The 22,213-nt window shown below is 44.1% G+C and overlaps 2 non-coding genes across 2 annotated transcripts; both read right to left on the reverse strand.

Moving 5' to 3' along the window:
• Positions 1–14,575: 14,575 nt before the first annotated feature.
• On the reverse strand, positions 14,576–14,648 carry TRNAT-UGU (transfer RNA threonine (anticodon UGU)). The gene has a single exon. It is a non-coding gene; the product is annotated as a tRNA-Thr (tRNA).
• A 1,376-nt stretch (positions 14,649–16,024) lies between these two features.
• TRNAT-AGU (transfer RNA threonine (anticodon AGU)) lies at positions 16,025–16,098 on the reverse strand. The gene has a single exon. It is a non-coding gene; the product is annotated as a tRNA-Thr (tRNA).
• Between the last annotated feature and the right edge of the window lie 6,115 nt (positions 16,099–22,213).

Below are 22,213 nucleotides of genomic sequence, written 5' to 3' on the forward strand. Positions count from 1 at the left end.
CCCCCTGGGCTAGTCACATCCTCCTCCACCTCCTCTGCTGACCTCATCGACTGGCTGACTGTGGGTTGACAGTAAGTGGGATCTCCAACCTCATCATAATCACCCTGTGTGTTCTCACACCCGTCGTCCTCAGAGCCAACCTCTTCCTGCCCTGACCGAAAAGTCAAGTTGTCGCTCCAATCAGGTATTTGAGTCTCATCATCATCTTCATCATTGTCTCCACCAACAGGAGTTACAGTTTGGGAACGAGGGTCTACATTATGCTCAGAACCTTCTTCATCTGGTCCTGGATCCGACTCAAAGATTCTGGGCATCAGTGCAGATCATTTCCTCGTCTGGATTAACAGAAGCTCTGGAGCAGACCTCCGTTTCCCAGGCTATAGTATGAGTAAACAGCTCTGCAGACTCAACCATCTGTGTTACCCCATACTCAGACCGGCAGCTGGAGACTTGGGAGCTGTGAGGAAGCTAGTGCGATAGGGGTGACACCTCGGAGGACTGGAGTATTTGTGATGTTGAAGTTGAGGTGGAGGAGAGCCCACCTGAAGGAGCACTTGATATCCGTTGAAGCACCTGCTGTTTTTGTGCCTCATCTGGAATTTGTAGCGATGGGCGTGTCCGTAAGAAAGGGATTGTATCACATTGTCCACGAAAAGAAGTAGACATCTTAGTTTGGCTGGAAGATGGTCTGTCTTCTGCAGATGTTACTCCCTGTCAGGAAAAAGGTATTTTTTCCCGAATTTTAAAAATGAGAGATGTTTTAAAAAAGAAAACCCCCCACCCCCTATCCGTTTGTAAGAAGACATAGAACTGCAGTGCTGGCCCCCACCCTAAGAATTTTTATTAGCGTCGTAAACCCTCAGTTTAGCGCAGCTTCTAGCTCAAACTAGATTATTCCCTCCAAAATTTCCATTGTTTAAAAGCTTGTACAGTTAATGTAGAATTTAAAAACGCACATGACGGTCACTAACCCAGGGACCAGATTTTTGGAATGTTCACATTTTCCTGGTTACAATGATATATTTTTCAGAACTGGGATACCCCCAGAAATCGAGGAATTGGTTTCTTAGCTTCTGAGCATCATAGAGAGGTCCTGTTTAATATCCATCTGCATGAAAATTTGTGACGGCCAACATGATGTCTCCATCTCGGTTGTGACACCCCCCCCATACCAAAATATGAAACATGAAGGTTTTTATGTTCTATGCAGCTGGGTGGTCTCACAAAGCCGAGCCCCCCTTGTGAGGTAAATAATGGGTGTCTCCCAGAGTTTTGTCTGCTTTTCAAAAAAGCAAATCGGCAATTTTCAGGTCATTCTTCTCAGGGACGTCGGACGCACGCACACCACGCAGCGTAGAAGAATCACCTCTAATTTCCGGGGAGCCGTCCCCCCCACAGAATCTGAGACCATCACCTTGTGAAGCAGGTTTTGCTATTACTTATCCCTTTTATTTTAATAACTGTTTATGCATACATGTAAATTGTCTCTTTTGTAATATCTTGTATATCTTTTGTAAACACTGCCCCCCTTTTGGGAGTAAATCATTAATTATTTACCAGTTTCATCCTTCTTGTCCTATGTCGAGCAAACACGTTCCTCACCCGCTAATTCACGTTACCTACCAGGTACCCGATCCACCTGTTAAGCGATCGGTGGTGGCAGTATACCAGTATTTATGTGATATTGTGGTTTGAGGGTGGCTGGTCGGAGGTATATATATGTTCCTGGAAGGAACTGGTGGTATATATACGTCCTGTCACATCACGTGCCGCAATAGTCGACAAACTAGAGCAGCTGCACCCGTGCTTATCCTCGGTCAATACCGTGTTTGACCAGCAGGATAAGGGGGCGCCAGAGAGCTGCAAGGTCCGACCCAAAAGTGGGTGTCGTTTTCCTGACACTCCCCCCCCACCGCGGGGGGGCTCGACCCACCAGCGGACAGGCACCAGTATTGGGAGAGGGGGGCTGGCCGTCAGGGTCCACCGCGGCTCTGGCACAAACCCGGCGACACTGAGGTCGCAAGGGCAGGAACGGACTGGCCGTGTCAGCTTCACACTCCAGCATAGTCCCTCTGCCCGCTCGCGCCCGTAACCTCAAAGGGATGCGCAAGCGGCTTTTCTTCCCAGGGCTGTTCCCCGCCCAGCAGGAATGTGGGGGAGCTCAGGTCGGCCTTCCACTGTACTCCCTTACCCCCCTCACCCTCTTTCCTTCTTCCGTTCTCCATCTAACCCCTCGGCTCTGTGGTGTCCACTTCCCCTCCAGCTCTCTCCTTCTCACAGGTGGACTACCGCGTGTATTCACACTGTGGCGAATCTTTTGGGCCCAGGCATAAGAAGTTGTCGAGGTAATGGATAATATGTGCCCCCTTAGAAATGTCCATTACGACCCATTCGAGGAAGCAACTAAACACCTCAAATAGTGAGCAGGATCTGGAGCACCCCATGGGCAAACAGCGATCTATATAGTATGCTCCTTCCCAGAAGCAGCCCAATAGGTGGACACTATTCGGAGGCACAGGTAGTAAGTAACCGGAACGCCGCATTAATGTCTGTTTTGGCCATTAGGGTGACCCTTCCCAACTTCTTGATCCGCCTGATTACCTTGTCAAAGGATGTACAGTATATACTACTGTACTTGGTTCTGCGTCGATGTTGTCGTTTACTGACCTACCCCTTGGATATGACAAATGGTGGATTAGTCTGAATGTATTGGGTTCCGTTTTTGGTACAACTCACAACGGGGATACCACTACGTCTTGTAAGGAAACTGTTCTGAATGGAACCGTCATTCTACCTAAAGATATTTATTTTTTTAATTTTCTTTTCACGACGTCTGGGTATTGGTAGGCTGATTTTAGATTTTTACTCCAGCCTTTCTTGATTTTAGAAGGGCATGACATGCCTATATCTGTGTCTCCCCCTCCTTTTACTCCTCCACCTCTTTTCTTTTCGCATGACTATATGTACTTGTCACTTTTCCATGTGTTAGTTGTGTCTTCTGAGCAGTCTGTCAGCTTTTGGACACCTTTGAAGTGTTTTCTATGTGTTTCTATGTGTTTTTGTTTGCCTGCCATTGGTTTTAACGGAGTTCGAAGGTGTTCGACGAACAGTTCGACGAACAGTTCAGCGAACATACGGGTGTTCGACGAACCGAACCGAACACTACGGGGGTGGCTCAACACTACTCATGTGCAGGCAATACAGGACCTTAAGTATCCATGGTTACGACCACTAGCAGCTAGGTAACTAACTGTCACTTTATCAGTGGACATAGCCATGGATACCTAAGGTCCTGCAATGCCTGCACATGAGGAAAGAGACATTGCAAATCAAAAATACTATACTACATTTCTAATTGTAGGTATTTGCTAATATTATTATTACACCTACTACATATTGGGATAGGATCTTGGAGATGGAAATACCCCTTTAAGGATAACAAAGTCAATGTTTTGGATTGGCCATCACAAAACCCTGATCTCAATCCTATTGAAAATTTGTGGGCAAAGCTGAAAAGGCAGGTGCGAGCAAGGCGACCTACAAACCTGGATCAGTTATTCCAGTTTTGTCAGGAGAAATGGTCCTAAATTCCGACCAAGTATTGTGAGAAGTTTGTGGAAGGATATCAGAAACACTTGAACCAAGTCATTCAGTTTAAGGGCAATGGTACCAAATACTAATGCAATGCATGTAAACTTTCGACTTTGCAGTAAGTAATAAAAATGCCTTAGAAACATTCTCTCTCTCTCATTATTCTGGCATTTGGCAAATATTAAAAATTATGGTAATCTCAATTGACCTAAAATGGGAAAGGTTTATTCTGATTTCATGTCAGATATTGTGAAAAACATGCATACGTGTCTTTTTATATAGTGTATGTAAACTTCTGGTTTCAACTGTGTATAATATATTATATATATATATAGCGCCCCGAGGCTTCGGCCGCTACAGGGGTATTGCAACTCTGCCAGAGGTGTGATATTCCACTCCCGGGTAAGGATGGAGTGTGGACCAGGGCTCAGCAAGCTGCATGCATCACACACACCCCATTTCCGAGGGACAGCTCAACGGTGCTCCCATTAGACAGTAATGCAGGCACGACAGATTCTGTCCCTGGCTGGAGGGGGGAGGGGGGAGGAAAACCCAGTGATGTAGGAGCAGGAGGGGACAGTTTCTGGGCATAGGCAGGAGCCCATTGGTTGCAAGTCACCTGGGCTCATACACAGAGAGGGAGGTATATAAGGTGGGCACCATCTTAGTTCAGGGAGAAGTACAGTTCAGAGAGAGAAGGAGTTCAGCCAGAGAGGGCTGACAGAGAGCTGTGGCTCAGTCTGGGCCCTGCTCCACGAGGCAGGCCTGGAGTGGAGGCCAGAACCAGCAGAGAGGACAGATACAGAAAGGAAAGGAAGAAAGGAACAGAACACCCAGAGAGGCCCAGAGACACGAGGGCAGAAGGAATCCCAAAGGCCCAGGAGATTGCGGGTGACGGGTTGGCAGAACAGGGTACCGGATCCCAAGTTGGTGGAGGTGACTAATCCTCAGCCAAGGACCGGTGGTCGTGATCACATCTTGGTGCGACCCCTCACTACACCTACTAGAAAGGCACACCACAGGGAGGTGAGCACGAAGCCCTCCCAAGAGAAGGCCCGCGGGAGCTGGACAGACGTAGTGTCACTGGTGGGGCACGGCCAGAGAAAGGAATAGAAGGGAGTCCTGTGTCACACTCTGGAATTGCCTGGTGGTTGACCGAGCCCCGCATCTGGTGGACGCAGCACGGCTTGGGCAGTCATTGCCGGCGGAATGACTAAGAATATAAAGAACTGTGAGTAAAGAATTTGAACTGCAACCCCACGTCTCTGTGTTTCATTGCCGCGCCAGCACTACTAGTGCTGGGACGCTCGCACCATCACTCCCACCATCAACTACACTGCCCTGGGGCTGCACTCTTCCCGTGGGGAGTCACACTACCTCAGCTGCATACACCATCAGCCCCAGCGGTCTGCCCTTGCAGCCGCCATTGGCCTGACCACCCTGAGCCACGGGACCGGGTCACCGCCACGGAGACTACAACCCCCCCAGAGACCTGGTTCCGGGTAACCCACTACACGTGTATTCTAGGCCCAGGGGGCGAGTCATATTATATATATATATATATATATATATATATATATATATATATATATATATATATATATATATATATATATATATATATATATATATATATATATATATATATATATATAGTCATTTTTTATATATTAAAAATGACACAGGAAAATAGGCTGATGCAAAAGTTTGGGCACCCTGCATGGTTAGTACCTAGTAGCACCCCCTTTTGCAGGTATCACAGCTTGGAAACGCTTTTTGTAACCAGACAAGAGTCTTTCAATTCTTGTTTGAGGGATTTTCATCCATTCTTCTTTGAAAAATTCTTCCAGTTCAGTGAGATTCCTGGGTCGTCTTGCAGGTACTGCTATTTTGAAGTCCAGCCACAGATTTTCAATGATGTTCAGATCAGGGGACTGTGAGGGCCACTGTAAAACCTTCAGCTTGCGTCTTTTGAGGTTGTCTATTGTGGATTTTGATGTGTGTTTAGGATCATTATCCATTTATAGAAACCACCCTCTTTTCAACTTCAGCTTTTTTTACAGATGGAGTTATGTTTACATCAAGAATTTGTGCAAATTGAGATTCTGATTTGGCTATTATCCTAAGTCATATTGCACGACTCGTTAAAGGGTCAATTGTGACTTGTAGGATTGCTGCTTCCAATAGGTGGCACTATAGAGTTCAAGTCTCCTTTTTCTTTGAAGAGGCTATTTGCATATTCAAATTTAATTAAATCCATTTTCCCTCTACTCTAATGTTCCCTGTGCCACTGACTGCAAAACAACCCCAAATCACGATTGATCCACCCCCATGCTTAATGGTCCGCGAGATATTATTTTCCTGAAATTCTGTGTTGTTTTTTTTCTCCACACATACCTTTGATCATTGTGGCCAAAGAGTTCTATTTTAACCTCAACGGTCCACAGGACTTGTTTCCAAAATGCATCAGGCTTGTTTAGATGTTATTTTGCATTCTTCCGACGCTGAATTTTAAGGTGAGGACGCAGGATAAGTTTCCTTCTGGTGACTCTTCCATGAAGGCCAAGTTTGTGCAGGTGTCTCTGAACAGTAGAACAATTTACCACAACTCCAAAGTCTGTTAAATCTTTCTGAAGGTCTTTTGCAGGCAAGGGGTTCTGATTTGCTTCTCTAGCAATGCTATGAGCAGCTTTCACTGAAATTTTGCTTGGTCTTCCAGACCTTATCTTGACCTCCACTGTTCCTGTTAACTATCATTTCTTAATAATTACATTTCAAACTGAGGAAAGGGCAACTTGAAAACGCTTTGCTATCTTCTTATAGCCTTCCCATGCTTTATGGGCCTACACCATTTTCATTTTCAGAGTGCTAGGCAGCTGCTTAGAAGAAGCAATGGCTGCAGTATTTCGGAGCAAGGTTAGAAGAGGCTGGGTTTTTATAAATCTGGGAAATTTGCATCAGCTGGCCTTTCCTAACAATGATAGTGAACAAGCCATAAACCTAACAGGCTAATTAATGTCAAACCTTGGTCAAAGTTATCTGAACATACAAATCTCCAAGGGTGCCCAAACTTTTGCACTGTCCTATTTTTCTTTTTGTAATTTTTAAATGTAAAAAATTTAATTTTTTTTTGCCTAATATACAAAGGATATGTGTCATCTTTAGCCTTTTTAGAGATCATTTCAACTTGCTTAACTGTTAACAGTAATTTTGACCAGGGGTGCCCAAACTTTAACATGCCACTGTACATGCATATGTCCAATGTCCATATCTCCAAACAGGCAAGAGAGCCCTTTCGGTCTATAAGATGCACTTTTTTCCTCCAAAATATATATATAGGGATGAGGGGTGCCATGCATACCAGGATAAGGCATGAGGGGTGCCATGCATACCAGGATAAGGCATGAGGGGTGCCATGCCTACCAGGATAAGGCATGAGGGGTGCCATGCCTACCAGGATAAGGCATGAGGGGTGCCATGCCTACCAGGATAAGACAGGAGGGGTGCCATGCATACCAGGATGGAGGGGTGCCATGCATACCAGGATGGAGGGGTGCCATGCATACCAGGATGGAGGGGTTCCACATATAATAGGAAGGGGGGGCATATCTACCAGGATGGGGGATATTATCAGAATTGGGGGACATTATTACTATACCAGTGTCAGCAGCAGATCCGCTCCCCCTTAACAGTGCATCGTGACCACATTTTTTGCATCTTCCTCCTCTAAAACCTAGGTGCGTCCTATGATCTTTTACCAGGAGTAGATAAGTGAAATGAAAAAAATAAAACATTTTGTAGGTGGACATACCTTCAAAGCCCCCATAAAGCCACCCAAGCCCATAAATTTTGGTGGCACTGGCTAAACATCTGATGTGCATGTACAGTAAATTCAAAGTCACAACCCTTTTATTCTCCTGGTAGATAAGCCACCATCATAGGCTTACACTCTTTCCCCATTGGATTTAAAGGAGAAACAGAGTCAGTTGTCGGATGAACGAGGGATCAGCCAGCAACCATCTAAGCTTTAGACTATTGCTGATAGAAGGAATAGCAGAATTTTATTTGCATAGAGATTTTCACTTCCATGTTGAGTAGTGTTACTTTCTTTATCTATACTCTAACTTTCCTGAATCTTCTATCGTGACCTGATCTCATCCACAAACCTGTCTCTCTACGTACGATGATTGTGATACAAAATACAAAGTAATCTGGCAGAATTTTCAAACTTGTCAATTAAGATCTGACTAAGTTTTTTGTCTTCTGGGGATTAAAAGATATTAGCTAGTATGGTTGTTGCTTCCATGTTGTCCCTGAAGCATTTTCTGGGGCTCATTCAATATAATGCTTAAAGGGAATTAATTCTCATAAGCCAATTATATGGGTACATAGGTCATAGAAAGTTCCATAAAATTATACCTTGATATCTGCGATCCAAAGTCTTTTTACAGAGAAATCCACTGTCATGTTATTACCAGGGACAATGGGCACCTACTCACTCCCTCGAGCTAGGGGAACCCTAGTCTATCCCTGTCTCCTGGATTACTCCTGATGGCAGAGACGCCAGTGTCTCGTACCTTGCTCTGCTCCTATATTAATACTGATCTATCCCCTTCCCCATGCAGGGAGGTGTGTGTCAGAAGTGAATAGGAAAACACAAACCAGCCAGGGGTAAACAGACAGGGATAAAAGAAAACTACACTCATATAAATACACTCACAAAACTACAGAGTTGGAAACAGGGAAGGTATAGCAGGGACAAACCAAATAGGAGAGGATAGGAAGGAAAACATTGTCAGTGTAAAGAAGAGCAAGGAGTTTTAGATGGAATTATATGGCACAACAGAGCCCTGAACTCGTATTCATCGAGTCTGTCTGGGATTACATGAAGAGACAGGAGGATTTGCACATCCGCAGATCTGTGGTTACTTCTCAACGATGTTCCTTCACTGTGGGCAAGTGACAAATAACTAGAAGAACTGATGCAGTTTTTAAGAAGCCCCCCCGAAGAAACATGAGGCGAAACGTCGTCGGGTGTTGGGAACACATGACCACAGGAGCAGGAACGTAAAACAAGGACCAGCCTATTAAGGTTTATAACACTATTTACATATCCTTTATATTCATTGAGTTCTTTGGCTGTATTATTCCCATCATAGCGATATTCGCAGCATGTGGATACTGCACTTGCACTTATTTATACATATGTTTTCAGCTTGTGGTTAGACCACAGATGAATATGATAAATTTAGGATTTAGATATACATTGATATTTAAATACTTACCATTGTTTCATATCTACCATATATCCTGGCTAGACTCCATAGGCCAACTATGTGCTGTATGTGTTTTTCACAGACTCAGACTTGTATTGGCCCTGGTCATCCATGATACTGTAAAAAACAGACATGTGTGAGTTTTTCATTGACACATGGTCAATGAAAAAACATGGACATGCAAATATCACCATAGATTATGATGGAGACGTGTTCGATTCGTGAAAAAAATGGAGACAGTGCGAATGTCTGAATGAGGCCTTATTCCGCTTGCAACAACTATTGCATCCTGTGTGCAGTTCAACATGAAAAATCTGGTGAACGGTCCCCTTTAAGGCTATGTGCCCACGATGCAGAAATGAAGCAGAAAATTTCTGCATCTCCCTGGCAGAAAAAACGCATGCAGACTGTACATGCGTTTTTCCTGCAGAATACATGCGGATTCACATACGTATCCACATGCGTTAACGCATGTATTTCCGCATGCGGACTGACAAGCACTTTCCAGGCGATAGAATCACTTGGAAAGTGCTTGACAACTAGGTCACACTGTATAAATCCATGCAAACAGCATGGATTTATATAGTGTGACCGTAAAAATAAAAGTAATAAAGCTATACTTCCCTCCGATGCCCCGGCGTGTGCTGTCGCGCTCCTTCCTGGTTCCTTCCTGGCTTGCCGGCATCTCGCGAGACAGCCTGCGGTCACATGACCGCGACGTCATCTCAGGTCCTGGAAGGAGAAGCGCTGCAGGGGCCGCCGGCCAGGTGAATATAAACTTTATTTATTATTTTATTCTTTTTTTTTTACAGGTACAATGGTACCCAGGTCTGGATGAGAGTCTTCTCTCCTCCAGAACTGGGTACCATCCGCACATTGAAACGCATATTATCCGCTTGTACAAATGTACAGACATGGATTCTATGCGTCTCAATGCAAGTCAATGGCGGCCCCTTCCGCAAAATTAATGAACATGCTGCGGATTTATGAGCGCTGCAGAAACGCTGCGGAAAAATCTGCAGCATGTGCATTGACATTGCGGAATGCCATTGGGGACCATGGGGTGCGGATTACCATGCGTTTTTGATGCGTTTCCGCTGCGGAAATTCTGCAGCGGAAACGCATGAAAAACGCATCGTGTGCACGCAGCCTAAGTCTCTATTAGCCAAAAATTTCAAAAAAGAGAAGAGGAGAGGAATTGTTCTTTTTTTTTCCCTTTGACCCTGTTCACATCATGTTATAAAGCCTCCGTCAGACCTCATACGTATACATGGAATTTATCCGTGGTGGAATTTCTGGATTCAAAATATGTAGTGCCAAAATCTGCACTAAACTTTGATTTTGCTGTGATTTCATTTTGGAAAATCTGCAGATTTGAACCGGACTTCACCTTTTGCATTGCGGTAAAAGACCACAGCTTAAGTTGACAGGTGCAGATACATCACTACAAGTAGATTTTAGCCCAGGTGAATAATAAAGTATTGCTTACAAGTTATTTCTTTAGCTTTTTAAATATTAGATTACTGGAATGAGATTACCAATTTTGTGAATTTACATTACTCTCATGTCAGGACAATAATCAGCTAGAAATAAAGTGCCAGCCCATTACATGACAGTTTTATATGTAAACAGTCAAGGACTTGATGAGAGTCCTCAGTGGTTGATACCATCTTTTCAGTTAGCCATTAAAAGGTAACAATTTGCAAGCTTTCGAGACTACTCAGGCCTCTTCATCATTCTGAGTAGTCTCAAAAACTTGCAACTTGCTCCCATCTTTTCAGTTAGCCATTAAAAAGGTATCAACCACTGAGGACTCTCAAATCTTAATATTTTTCTATGTACCGGCTGACACGGTACAAAAATTGATATTTTTCTGAATTTACAAACATAATTGGTATCAGTGTTACCCATCATTTTGACCTGGATGGAATCTAAATTCAGGTCGGAAACTCTTAGGACTTGTTCACACGCAGAGTTTTTTTCCACTCGTTTTTGCTATAGAAAAAAAAAACCCAGCATTCACCTGCAAAGTGAATGAGATTTCTTTGCAGATTTGAACTAAAAACTGTCTTTTCAAATCTGTAGCATGTCAATTCTCTTAGCGTTTTTGCACCATTTTCATCCATTCAAAATGAATAGGAAAAAAAAAAAAAAAAACTTAAGTAAAAGGGCATCAAAAGTGTGTATTTTTCCTACCAACACTTTGTTTTTCCAGAAACAAAAGCCTGCTGCAAATACTCAACTTGTGCACATATCTTTAATGTACTTCACCGATAATCCATAATGCTAAAACTACCTGATTAACAGTGGTGTAACTTGTAGGTCATGTGCCCTAAAGCAAAATTTAATGTTAATAGTCTTAACATGTGGCCAGTGGAACCTTTAGCGCCCCCAGGTTTCATGGCCCGGGTGCGATTATAGCCCCTGCACCTACTATAGTTATGCCTCCACTGATTAATATTGTGCAGAACCCCTTGTGCTAGAACAGATCAGGCTTATGAAGGCGTGAGCCTGTAAATTATGCAAGTTGTGAGACAGAGCCTTAGTGTCACGTCAGGTGTAAGTGCAACACAGTGGGAAAAGGGAGAGGGAGCCCAGACACTAGGGAAAGGGGGAAGTGGAGACCTCCTAGTCTGGTCTAGCGTCACCCTTTCACAACTAACGTCCCTATATAGCCTCCTCAGCTATCACCGATCGCGTGCCTCGCCCTACTTTCTTTGGCGTATGGCTACGGCTAGGGATGTAAGGAGATGAGCACTAGTCAACGTCCACTATAACTCTAAAAACAACAAGGGTAGACAAAACAGGGGAAAATGGCTTAACTTTAGATGAACTCCAAATGTGCACACAGCCTCAAGCTCCAGAGAGGACGAGGCACTGCTCCTGCTAAGCCTCACAGGTAGAAATTAATATAACCAGCGGCGCCCTCTCAGACACACCAGGTATATATACACCCAGGCCAGAGAACAAATTAGCAAGAGAGAGGTAGTCACTCGATCCTAAATACAGCCTCCTATCTAAGCAGCTGTCTGCAATGCCAAACGTGGAGATCTCCTGCAACCCACCGCAGGACGACTGTCACCTCTGACACACCCGTGACACTCTGTGGATTAAACTTGAACTAGTTTTTCCAGCATATGCAATGGGATCCTGGGGATTTTGCTGGTCAAGTCACAACCTTGAACTCCTGTTCTTCAAACCATTCCGGAACAATTTTTGCAGTGTTACAGGGCACATTACCCCGCTAAAAGGGGGGAGGAACGGCATTGGTATGTCAAAATGTTTAGGAGGGTGAGTTGTGTTAAAGTAGTTTTTTATGAATGTCAAGAACCAAGGTTTCCAAGCAGAACATCACACAGTCTCTGCCGGTCTATCTCCTTCCCGCAGTGCCATCTCTTTCAAAGCCACTGAATACACAACTGGCTTTAAAAAAATGGAATCTGTCAACCCCTGGGAGATATCGGACCTCTACTATGGGCATATGTAGCGCCCCGAGGGTTCGGCCGCTACAGGGGTAATGCACCTCAGAGGTGTGATATTCCACTCCCGGGTAAGGATGGAGTGTGGACCAAGACTCAGTAAGCTGCATGCATCACACACACCCCATTTCCGAGGGACAGCTCAACGGCGCTCCCACTAGACAGAAGTGCAGGCACGACAGAATCTGTCCCTGGCTGGAGTGGGGAGGGGGGAGGAAAACCCAGTGATGTAGGAGCAGGAGGGGACGGTCTCTGGGCATAGGTAGGAGCCCATTGGTTGCAAGTCACCTGGGCTCATACACAGAGAGGGAGATATAAGAGGTGGGCACCATCTTAGAACAGTGTTCAGTCTGAGAGAGGAAGTGACAGAGCAGGGCCTCTGTGGAGCTCTGCTCCGGAGGCGGGCCTAGCCTGTGAGGCCAGCCAGCACTGAAAGAAGAGAAGTTCAGACAGTCAGTGCGGAGAGAAGAGGAGTTCAGCCAGAGAGGGCTGACAGGGAGCTACGGCTCAGTCTGGGCCCAGCTCCACGAGGCAGGCCTAGAGTGAAGGCCAGAGCCAGAGGAGAGGAACAGAAACAGCAAGGAACAGAAAGGAAAGGAAGAAAGGAACAGAACACCCAGAGAGGCCCAGAGACACGAGGGCAGAAGGAACCCCAAAGACCCAGGAGATTGCGGGTGACGGGTTGGCAGAACAGGGTACCGGATCCCAAGTTGGTAGAGGCGACCAATCCTCAGCCAAGGAGCGGCGGTCGCGATCATATCTTGGTGCGACCCCTCACTACATCTACTAGAAAGGCATACTACATAGGGTCAGGGAGGTGAGCACGAAGCCCTCCCAAGAGAAGGCCTGCGGGAGCTGGACAGACGTAGTGTCACTGGTGGGGCATGGCCAGAGAAAGGAGTAGAAGGGAGTCCTGTGACACACTCTGGAATTGCCTGGGGGTTGACCGAGCCCCCCCCTGCCTGGTGGACGCAGCACTGCTTGGGCAGTCATTGCCCGCGGAATGACTTGGGACATAAAGAACTGTGAGTAAAGAACTTGAACTGCAACCCCACGTCTCTGTGCTTCATCGCCGCACCAGCACTACTAGTGCTGGGACGCCCGTGCACCATCACTCCCATCATCCACATTCTCTGCCCTGGGGCTGCACTCTTCCCGTGGGGAGTCACACTACCTCAGCTGCATACACCATCAGCCCCAGCGGTCTGCTTTGCAGCGGCGGTCCGCACTGACCGCAATCCACGGGTGGCGTAGTCGGACAATTAACCTAAAACCCATAAAAGACTGCCACTGGTTTGACCACCCTGAGCCACGGGACTGGGTCACCGCCACGGAGACTACAACCCCCCAGAGACCTGGTTCCGGGTAGCCCACACACGTGCACAAACGCAGCCCAGGGGGCGAGTCACATACAGGGTATGGAAAAGTAAATCTATACTTACCCGTATGGCCCATAGCAGAGGTCTGATTGCAGAGAAATGTAGTTTTATCTTTTTGGTTTTCAACAGGCTTGGCGTCCGGGGGACGCCAAGCAATGCCCGCCTATCTGATTATTATTCCCCTAAATCGCCACCTATCAGCCTAGTTACCATTCTCTCTCCCTCCCCCGCATGTCACAGGGCGCTGTGACGTGCGCTTTCCTTCCTCACCTCCTGGCGCATGTGCAAAGCGCGGCTCTTATAGATTGCGCTTTGTATCCTCCCGACCGGGTTTGTATGAGCACAGTGCCGCAGTGCTCTATTGAGCAGGCGCCGGGGAGTCACTGTGACTTCCTCTCCAGTGACTCCCTGCGCATAACAAGAAGGTTTTCTGCGTCACTGTGCTCATACAAACCAGGCCGGGTGTCCACCGGACGCCAAGCTTGTTGAAAACCAAAAAGATAAAACTACTTTTCCTCTGCAATCAGACCTCTACCATGGGCCATACAGGTAAACATAGATTTACTTTTCTATACCCTGTATGCCCATAGTAGCGGTCTGATAACTCCGAGGGGGTGACAGATTCCCTTTAAAAAAGTCCTGACTACAGTACATATAACCGCTGCAAACAATCACTGCCACTGCAGATGGTACAAACCACTGAGCTCAGAGGTACTCGTTGTGACGTTTACACAAACACCGAAGATTAGGGGCGGATGGATGGTACTATGTGGCTTTGTTCATTTACATGACTGCAAGTGTTTACTGAAAGTGTTAAGCCCCTACATGAAATCAGCAATAAAGTTACCACAGGCCCCAGCGAGATTTGAACTCGCGACCCCTGGTTTACAAGACCAGTGCTCTAACCCCTGAGCTATGGAGCCCTTGACATCAATGTGATGTACACTTATCCTACTGGTGGCTTTTGGCTTACAAATACTGAATGTGAACAGAACCCAACATACACATAGAATTGCCATTCCAATCTATTCAGGTCCTTACTGTGTTGCAGGCACCACACATGGCAGTTAAAGGGCTTCCCACGCCTACGTCCTTGGATGGTGTGCCAGGTACAGTACAGGTACGTTTTATTTATGAGGGCTTTTTAGAGATAATATGAAGTGGCACTAAAGGGGTAATGTGTGGGGTATGATAAAGGGATATTGTACAGGAAAATACCTATGTGGTATAATGAATCCCACTATTTAATACGATATGCTCTTTTATATTATGTGTGATCATCCAGTGCCTTTAAATATTCTTATTATTTGCTTTTATGTAAATATCACAGTAGAAAATATTCCCATAATTTACAGAGGTGGGCACAGTATCGCAGAAATATATCAGAATTTATGCAAATATTACATACAGGTGTATACAGACACATTAAATTGAATTTATTCCAAGGATTCAGCTTTTCTAGGCAAGTTATTAATCAAATATACGGGTTATCTGAGCTGCGGACTTTGCATTACAAAGTAACATGAACATTGGAAGCAGGATGTCCTTTTTGACTGCTGAGATTAAATGATGCAGAACACTGAACAGAAAGATGAAAATATACATATAAAGCCACATTCACACAAAGAGCAAATTACGCTTTTACAAGTGATTTTCAATGGGGAAACCTAAAATACAAACTACTGTATACGACATGATTTTTAACTTCCCGGTGTGAATACTACCTTATAGAAATCAGCAAGCAATAACTAAGTTACTAATTAAAAGGAGTTTCCAGATGTTTGCTATTGGTGGTCTATTTTCAGAACTGCGTGACACAAATATAAGAACCTGTCCTGCAGATGTGAGATACAAATCCTGGTAGTGGAATTTATTTTTTTCTTTAGCACTTTTCCTGGCTATCATGGAGTAAGGGAGACTTGCACTTGACTTTAGATCTCTGATTATTATTATTATTTTTTTAATCCTGCAGAGATGGAGGGATGTTTCCTTTTCTGTGTTAGGTTCCTGGGTTCCCTCATGGTCCTCTTTTCTTCTTGCAATAGTGAGGACTTGTTGACATAGATGTATGACCACAACAGCGAATCACTGCCTCTAATAGTCAAGTGGCAAGTGATTGTCACCAGTGCTCACATGTCTGTCTCAAGAAGTCATCCGTGGAACAATAAGACCCGAGGTTGGGAGATGACAGGGTCTTGTAAGGTGATTATTACTTCATTTGATATTTCAAAGAATTCTAAACAATTAAAAAGAAACTGGAGGTGACTGAAGAATCTTTCTTATCTAGAAGTAAAAGATAAGGCACTGCTGAGATTCGAACTCAGGATCTCCTGTTTACTAGACAGGCGCTTTAACCAACTAAGCCACAGCACCTTGTACAGTTTTGACTAATCAGCATCATGACAGTGCTCGCTGTACCTGTCAAACTCAACTAGTCTGCCAATCCCTAAGAGCTGTTTCAGATGTCTGTGATAAATCGGTCCCATGGCGGATCGCAATGCACGGATTGGCCGCACATCTCCTGACCCAAGTGTGATAGCTTCATAGATATACATGAAGCTGTCATTCTCGGGTCAGGAGAACTGCGGCCAATCCGTGCATTGTGATCCAACATTGGTCGGATTATCACTAAAGTTGAAAAGCTTTGTGCTGCCAATATCCCAGGTCCAGTCCTCTGTGACATCCAAACCAGAGCAGTCTTCACTTTTGCAGCCAGCATCCTGGACATCTCTGAAATTTACTAACCCCAAAACCCAGAGTCTGGGTAACTGAAGACCCTTAGGTTATGCCTCATGTGGAATATTTTTGACATTAAAATATGGAGTACTTTTATTGGTGCACAGGTGACTCCTCTTAGTAAAGATGTCCTAAAACATAAAGCTCTAGGCGAAATCTGGCCCACAGGTTGGTTATATTTGGGCTGTGACACAAGAACAGTCACCCCTATGTGGGGCCCATTATTCTGTATGGAGGACTATGTGGGGCCATTATACTGTATGGAGGACTATGTGGGGCCCCATTATTCTATATGGAGGACTATGTGGGGCCCCATTATTCTATATGGAGGACTATGTGGGGCCCCATTATTCTATATACTGGTTGGCCCGCAACTTTGTCCAAGTTTTTCATTTTGGCCCTTTGTGCGTTTGATTTTGACATTCCTGCTGTAAAGGGAGTATTCATATGATATAAAAAAAGTATATAAAAATATGCCTTTATTTTCTGATCTCTAGGGGTCTAATTTCTAGGAGCCCCACTGATAATGAAAAGGCCATGAAATTCAAACTCCATACAACTTCAGGCATAAAGTAGAGCTACACTTTAAAATACAGTTGTTGTTTTTTTAACTTGTTCTACAATGTTCTATTTTTACACTTAGTATAATGATTGGGGAAAAAAATGCAGCAAGTTGTAAATGAACTTGTAATTTTGACACACAAAAATATGAAATATTTTGAAAATATTGGACATAGTTATATAATATCTGCATTCTGTGATTTACACAGTGAGCAAAATTACAGTCTGAAAGATGTAGCAAAATTTAATGTGAAACATTTAAATATTTTTACTGCATTCTTTTTTAGCAATTCCACCTGACCTTGCGTCATTCCTATACAATATGAACTAAAGTAATAGGACCCACCTCCTAATCATTGAATTCAGATTCTTCATTCAATCCCATTGCTTCAGGAGTATAAAAATCAAGCCTCTTGCTTTGTAATCTGCCTTTGCAAATATTTGTTAAAAATGATCATGCCAAAGAGCTCACTGAATTTAAATATGGGAATTTAATAGGATCTAATGCTACCATTGCAAAAGGTTTATTTGTAAAATTTATTCTCTCCTAAATATTCCCTGATCCCCTGTGAGTGATATTATTGAAAGAGGAAGGAACCGCAGCAACTTAGCCATGAAATGGAGACCCCGTAAAGTTAGAGTGGGGTCACCGAGTGCTGAGGATTAGAGGGCAGAAAAGTTGCCAAACCTCCTCTGGCATTAGCATCAACACAAAACTATTCACCAGGAGCTTCATGCTATGGGTTTCTATGACCAAGCAGCTGCATATAATTTTAGTCTTACTATAACATCTCCTTCTTTACCTGCTTCTGTTACCAGGTGCTGCTGTGTTCATCCTGTGGATGGTGCTGGAGGAGATGCCAGGACCAGAGGCTTTGTTTGGTCCAGCCAGAGACGCTAATGTGGCAGGAATCCATGGTGTCGTCCAGTGTGAGTGTGTGTGCTGTCCAGCTGCAGTAATCAGCTCCCTGCTTTGACCAATGGGACAGCACCACACCCTATTAAAACTCCAAGCTATATCTTATACTACCTCTAGTTCATATATGTTGCTCAGTGCCTGGACTACTTCTTTAATGCTCATTTTGATCTTAACCTGTTTACTGATGATTCTTCTTACTTCCAGTTCTGTCCGTGACTTTGATGTCCAGGTAACGACTCTATGCGTTGACCACCCTTGATGGAAGATTGCTCCGTAGCCCCAATCCGGAAGCCCCTGTGTAAGTCCAGATATCTGTAAGGGGGTTAAAGAGTGCATCTCCAAAAAGTAAAGCTTTTTGGAAATGAAAATGTCATTCTTCCGCAGGACTTGGCACCTGTCCACACTGCCAAAAGTACCAATACCGGGTTTACAAACAACAGTATCACTGTGCTTGATTGGCAGCAAACTCTGAGAATCTAGAGAATCTATGGGGTATTGTCAAGAGAAAGATGAGACACCAGACCCAACAATGCAGACGAGCTGAAGGCTGCTATCAAAGCAACCTGGGCTTCCATAACACCTCAGCAGGGCCACAGGCTGATCGCCTCCATGCCACGCCGCATTGATGCAGTAATTGATGTAAAAGGAGCCCCGACCAAGTATTGAGTGCATTTACTGAACATACATTTGAGTAGGCCAACATTTCTGATTTTAAAAACATTTTTCAAGCTGTTGTTATAAAGTATTTTAATTTACTGAGATAATGACTTTTGTGTTTTCATTGGCTGGAAGCCATAATCATCAACATTAACAGAAATAAACACTTGAAATAGATCACTCTGTTTGTAATGACTCTATATAATAAAGGAGATTCACTTTTTGTATTGAAGAACTGAAATAAATTAACTTTTTTGATGATATTCTAATTTAGTGAGATGCACCTGTGTGTGTGTGTGTGTGTGTGTGTGTGTGTGTGTGTGTGTGTGATCTGATCAGCTGTCATGTGCCCCTAACAGCCGCAGGTGGAATCGCGATCCACACGTGGCTGTTAAAATTGTTGAATTCTGCTGTCAGTCTCTGACAGCGGCATTTAACTTGCGCAAACCGGATGTGCATCACTAGCTCCGCCCATCAGCGCCCCTGTCATATGATCACGGGGCGCCAATGGGTTGGTATGATAACCCCGGAGTCTGCAGGAGACCCATGTGGTTATCATTGCTGATCTCCTATGAGCTCTGCCCTGTGGCCGGCGTTCACAGGTGATGAGCATTTCTGCTACACATAGCGGGGCTGAAGCCCCGCTATGTGCAACACAGGCGATCAGAAGATCGCAGCTTCAAGTCTCCTAAAGAGATTATTGAAGGCAGTAAAAAGTGTAAAAAAATATAAAGGTTCAAATCAACCCCCTTTTTGCCCCATTCAAAATAAAAGAATAATAAAAAAAATACAAATATTTGGTATCGCCGGGTTCAGAATCGTCCCATCTATCAAAATATAAAAACAATTAATTTGTCGGTAAACGGTGTAATGAGAAAAACAAATCAAAATGACAGAATTACGTTTTTTTGGTCCCAGCAACATTGCAATACAATGCAGTAAGGAGCGATCAAAACATCGTATGTACTCCAAAATGGTATTAATAAAAATATCAGCTCGACTCGCAAAAAATAAGCCCTCATCCAGTCCCAGATCCCGAAAAATGGAGATGCCACGGGTCTCAGAAAATGGTGACAAACGCAAAAACTTTTTTCCATTCAAATTTTGGAATTTTTTTCACCACTTAAATATATAAATACCTATACATCTTTGGTATCTGCGCACTCATAATGACCTGGAGAATCATTATGGCAGGTTAGGTTTACCACATAGTGAACATGGTAAATAAAAAAAACAGAAAACAATTGTGGAATTGCACTTTTTTTGCAAATTCATCAAACTTGGAAGTTTTTTTTCTGTTTTCTGATATACTATATGGTAAAATCAATGGTGTGTTTCAAAAGTAAAACTCGTCCCACAAAAAACAAGCCCTCACATGGCCATATTGATAGAAAAATAAAAAAAGTTATAGCTCTGGGAAGAAGGGAAGCAATAAAGAAAAACAGAAAATCCCAAGTTTGTGAAGGGGTTAAGTGACAGCATTTGTTTGCCTAAAGAGTAGAACCAGAAAGACAAAAGTAGAGGCACAAATGTGTCAGGAATCATCATCCAAATACAATACACCTGTAGAATTAGAAATGGTTACAAACATATGACCAGCAGGGGGTCACCTGGTTTCAGCAATTATCCCCCAAGCCATGCAACGGACACAAAAGTCTCTAAGGAGATGACAATGGCCGGAGCGACTGATGCCTGAAGTGAATCTGGCCCTGAACTACACGCCCCAAGAAAAGCTCCATGTGAATATACTCTGAAATTGGCCTAATCCGGCAGCTTCCAGTGGAGCAATGCTTCATAGACTGTGAGGCGCCACCTAGTTGTTAGTAAGGCACAGCAAGGGCGGGGATGGGGGGGCAGCTTTTACAGTAGTGATGTCTGTCTGTTTTTGGGTTTCATTTGGATGGTGAAAATTATACAATAAAAATAACCTGGCAACATGATTCTCCAGGATAGAACGAATACAGTAATAGCAAACATGCATGGGTTTTTAAAAACATTTTTTACTTTGATTTTTATTTTAATCCTCATAGGGGACTTGAACCTGCAATCATTTGATTGCTTGTACTCTATACTATGGCAACCCATCGGCCATCCGCGATGTATTGAGGGGGTTTATAGGTGCCTTGTACAGTCACTTGGGCAGAATCGCGTGATTTCAATGCTGCGGTTAATGATTGACAGTGACATTTAACAGGTTAACAGCAGCAACTGGACCTCACTCTGGTCACTGCTGTTGGAAGCAGATGTTGGCTGTGTAATACAGCCAGTAATTGCCTTCTGTGGAGCAGCATCAAGTCCTGAGCTCAATCCATACACCTGCATCCACTCTATTCAATCAAAGTATGTCATTGGGTGGGAAGGGGTTAAACAGGCAGTTTTGATGACATCACAAAGCACATAGACCATAGACATCATATGACATCACAATTGGTATAGAATGTGCCAAGTGCAACACCTGAGCCATCTTGTGTCATTAGAGCCTGACAGCTTGAAGGGAACAAGTCCAGGTAGGACTCTTCACTTACGACCTCACTCATACATTGTATAGATGGGGGGTCAGTAGTGGGATTCCAGAACTGCATCATTCACCTAAAAATCTCAGGAAAAAGCGCTGGATTGTGTGTCCCTTGCTGTGATTCTTATAATGATGCTATGATTTAGAAAACATTTTATTGACCAAATTCCTAGGAAATTCTGAACATTTGGTTGCTTTAGTAAGCCAGTGTGAGCCCGGCCAACAGGGGTTACCATTCGGGACAACCCCTTCCCTAAATGAGGACACGATGACGATCAACTGATCATGTGTCACTGGTAGTGTTGAGCATTCCGATACTGAAATATCGGGTATCGGCCGATATTCGCGGTATCGGAATTCCGATACTTAATTCCGATACTTTTGCAATATCGTATACCGGAATCGGAAGTTCCCATAATGCAATGAGCCAGTTTCATTTTATTCAGCCAATGAGGATCCTAAGAAGTGTGGGCACATCCTGTTAGGCATGTAGGCATCTTAACTAATGGCATGGCTGTGATTGGCTGCTGAAATGATGTCATGATGCACTATAAAAGCCTCTGCCGCCATTTTGAGCTCACTCTGCTGTGAATTCAGTTAGGGATAGGACGCTGCTGTTCTGAGGGACAGTTTTAGCTACCTATTTGGTCTATTCTGCTTTACCCAAGCTACTTTATAAATCGCTGTGCCTTGCAGCACTAGTGCACAGTTCTCTGTGCTGTTCACCGCTGTCTGCAAGGTCTGGTGTGTGAGTGCAGCTCACCCTGTAGTGTGTGCTTCAGCCACGTCTGGTTGTAGTGCACTCAGTGTGTGTCACTGCCTCATACGTTGTCCTTTTTTGCCAATTCATAATGTTTCCTGATATCTCCTATTAGTGTGGTGGTTCCATCCGTATTCAGCTAAATTGGTTCCAAACACACTATATAGGAGTAGTTAGAGGAGCCTTTCTGCAGCATTGTGCCCTGCAGCCCCAGACAGATTAGTATTAGCCTATTTTTTGTAGCCTCATCTATTGCATTGTAGGTTACCTTCCTACATTGTAATAGCTACAAAAAGTTTGTGATACTATCGGTATTACATCTTTGGGCACATCCAGTGTC

This window comes from Phyllobates terribilis, unplaced genomic scaffold (assembly GCF_046119375.1).
Source record: "Phyllobates terribilis strain yellow unplaced genomic scaffold, ASM4611937v1 Scaffold_13__5_contigs__length_258822181, whole genome shotgun sequence".
Lineage (NCBI taxonomy): Eukaryota > Metazoa > Chordata > Amphibia > Anura > Dendrobatidae > Phyllobates > Phyllobates terribilis.